We start from the raw sequence: 3,647 nt of genomic DNA, 5'->3' as shown, positions 1-3,647 counted from the left end.
AACAAACAAAAAACCTCACACCGGGCGTGTGTGTGCGTGCCCAAGATCCTGAGAGGAGAATGGAAGAGAAGGGATTGCGGCATAGCCATCCCCACTGGGGAGTGATTTCTCACTTTCTATCTCTCTGTCTCTGTCTGTCTGGCGAGCACACGCACCCTATAGCAAAAAACTCTAAAAAACAAACAAACAAACAAAAAAAACAAAAAACAGTGTTTGATGTAGCAACACAAGGTTTTGACAGGGCTTCCTGAAAGTCTGGTATCTGAGTGGTAGCCAGAGGGGATGGAAGATGACAGGTCATGAGAGGACAAAAGCATTGGGTGGACGGGTGGATGACCTGTAAAGAAATCTCCACTGAACCATTTGAAAGAGGAGTAGCATCAAAAATTCCAGTTCTGGGGAACCAGCAGTTAGCGTAATGGCTATGTCGCTGGACTCCCATGTAGTCGACCGTGGTTCGTGTCCCGGACCCGGTAGCTTAAAACTCACGCCAGGCGCGTGTGCGTGCATGCCCAAGATCCCGAGAGGAGAATGGAGGAGAAGGGATTGAGGCGTGGCCATCCCCCTGGGGGGTGATTTCTCACTTTCTGTCTCTCTGTCTCTCTCTGTCTGTCTGGCGAGCGCATGCGCCTTATAGCGAAAATCTCTCCAAAAAAAAAAAAAAATTCCAGTTCTGGCTGGCTACTGGGATTCTACAGGCTCTTCCTTTCTTGAGATGACACACCTTCCCCCCCAAATACTGGAACGGGAGTGAAATAAAATTTCTGATAACTGCTCAGAATACTGAACAGAAATCCATACGTAATTTCATTCAGTATCATTTTCTGCCCCTACCTGGAAACTTCTCAAGTTAATTTCTCTTGCTGTAGCTAGATTTCCCAAATGAGAAGCTAAACCAAAAATTGTGCTGAATATTCAACAAGGCTAAAGCAGAGAATCGCAATGGGGCAATGGGAGATTTAAAGCAAATATGTAATTCAGTAACTACATTTCATATGGGATATGTAGACAACACGCTTGTGAATAGCAAGGGTCAGCAATTAGGCCTACTTTTTTTTTTTTTTTTTTTTTTTTTTTTAATTTATTTATTTATTTAGGAAGGAAGGAGAGGTTTTTGCTATAGGGTCCATGTGCTCGCCAGAAAGAGAGAGACAAAGAGACAGAAAGCAAGAAATCACTCCCTGGGGGCAATGGCCATGCCGCAATCCCTTCTCCTCCATTCTCCTCTAGGGATCTTGGGCACACACACACACACACACACACACATGCCCAGCGTGAGTTTAAATCACCCGGTCTAGGACTTGAACCGCAGTTGATTACATGGGAGTCCAGCAACATAGCCATTATGCCAACTGCTGGTCCTAACTAGGCCCACTTTTAAGCGATGTTTTATTGGGACATGGCTTTGTCCACCTGGTAGCACACTGCCTATGGCTTCTTTCTCTCCTCACAGGCAGAGATGGTGGTTCTGTTAGAGACCCTAGAGTCCACAATGACTAAAATATTCACTATGTGAATGTCCCTCACAAAAGCTGTGCTGATCCCTGGTGCACAGTATATGGTAAATGCTGAGAGGCAAATGAGGTTTATGATGCAGAGCTGACACCACTGTTTTTCATCTCCTGCCTAGGAATCTTTCTGGTTTGAAATCAACACAAGACCTTACACAATCGTGACCCCAAACACAGTGTTCTGTCTCCGTCAAGTCAGGGGATGCCACTGTTGTCCCAAGTAATTTAGGTCTTCCTGAAAATGAAGGTACCTGGTACCTGCCCGCAGAGACTGATTACGCAGGTGATTCTGTGGAAGAAAATGCTGCTGGACTTACTCAGTCACTGACGGGCAGCTCACATGAGTTTTCGGCACCCCGTAAAGCCATCTCTCCTTCTTCCAAGCTGCAAGTGATCCTTTTCTCACTGGAGAACTTTTCTTTAGAGCCTTCAAAAAGAAGAATTCTTAAGTCCTTTGTTTCATACTCCCTAGAGATTCCAAAATTCTACCTCTCGGGACTGAAGGCCGTAACACGCTGCACGCTTGTGTTCTGAGCTGAGTGGTAACTACTTTCTGGGCCTTTCTCTCTTTTTTCTGACCTTCAACCAGCTCTTCACACACAACAGGGCCAGGGCCCTCCATCCCAGTGAGAGCTGTTCTCTACAACAGCAGTCTCCACGTGTTATCACAAACCCAGCTGATGTATATGCAATTATAAACCACACTCTTGCGCTTTTGTATGAATGTGTTATATAAATTGTAAACATACACGAAACTAAAATTTGAAAGAAAGATGAGATAGAGGTGAAATTGACATTTAAAATTTTCATTAATGACACAAGATTTCTTTGCTGTAACATTAATAAAACTTTTCATGTTATTAACTGTATTTTTTAAAACTTTGGTTTAACTTTTTTTTAATTATTTATTTTATTTTATTTATTATTATGATTTTTTAAAGAATGATTTAACTTTCTTCTATCTTTCTTTCTTTATTTCTTTATTTATTTTAATTTGACCAAGAGGGACAGGGTGAGAGACAGAGAGAGGAAAAGTGAGAATGCAAGCCACCACCAAGTCTGGGACTCAAACAATAGTTGGCCATATGGGAGTCCACTGTCCTTAACCGCCATGCCACTAGCTGGCCCCTGGTTTAACATTTTCTGAGTCAATAATTATTTTTAACTTTTTTTTTTTTTTGAGCCGTTTTTGCTACAGGGCACATGCACACACCAGGAAGACAGAGAGAAACAGAGAGACAGAAAGCGAGAAATCACCCTCCCCCCCCCCCACCAGTGGGGATGGCCACACCACAATCCCTTCTCCTCCATTCTCCTCTTGGGATCTTGGACACGCACACACACGCTCCTGGCGTGAGTTTAAGCCACCGGGTCCAGGACTCGAACTGCGGTCGACTACATGGGAATCCTGCGACATAGCCATTACGCCAGCTGCTGGTTCCATGAATCAATAATTAAAGTGCTGATTTCAAAGTTCATTTATTTCCAAGTTAAGATTTAATTATATATTTGAAATTAATTCTTATTGGAAGATGTAGCTCTAAATAGAAGCCTACTGTTCACTGCATGCAATTATATTTTATTAAATTCCATCTGCCAATAATGCAAAAGTTTTTTAAACTCTGTTGTTAAGGCTACATAGTATTACATTGTACAACTATAACTTACTTAGCCAATTTTTTATTAAATTCCATCTGCCAATAATGCAAAGGTTTTTTAAACTCTGTTATTAAGGCTACATAGTATTACATTGTACAAATATAACTTACTTAGCCAATTCCACCCTGATACTCGTTTATTAAATTCCATCTGCCAATAATGCAAAGGTTTTTTAAACTCTGTTATTAAGGCTACATAGTATTACATTGTACAAATATAACTTACTTAGCCAATTCCACCCTGATACTCGTTTAAGTTTTTTTTTTATTATGAACATACTACAGGCACGCACGCACACACGCGCGGCGTGAGTTTTTTTTTTCTTCGCTATAGGGTGCATGCGCTCGCCAGACAGACAGAGAGAGACATAGAGACAGAAAGCGAGAAATCACCCCCGAGGGGGGATGGTCACGCCACAATCCCTTCTCCTCCATTCTCCTCTTAGGATCTTGGGCACGCACGCACACGTCCCTGGCG

At 42.4% G+C, this 3,647-nt stretch overlaps 1 protein-coding gene across 1 annotated transcript in view; it reads right to left on the bottom strand.

Moving 5' to 3' along the window:
- LOC102492603 (lysozyme-like protein 1) overlaps positions 1-1,924 on the bottom strand; it is an 18,525-nt gene extending 16,601 nt beyond the window's left edge. The window contains exon 1 of the mRNA XM_006139758.1: positions 1,829-1,924. The gene's annotated coding sequence lies outside the window, so the exon portion shown is untranslated. The remainder of the gene's footprint in view (positions 1-1,828) is intronic.
- Between the last annotated feature and the right edge of the window lie 1,723 nt (positions 1,925-3,647).

Source organism: Tupaia chinensis, unplaced genomic scaffold, assembly GCF_000334495.1.
Source record: "Tupaia chinensis unplaced genomic scaffold, TupChi_1.0 Scaffold000001_1, whole genome shotgun sequence".
In the NCBI taxonomy this organism is placed as follows: Eukaryota; Metazoa; Chordata; class Mammalia; order Scandentia; family Tupaiidae; genus Tupaia; species Tupaia belangeri.
The sequence above is the reverse complement of the archived record's forward strand: the minus strand, read 5'-3'. Positions and strand labels throughout refer to the sequence as shown.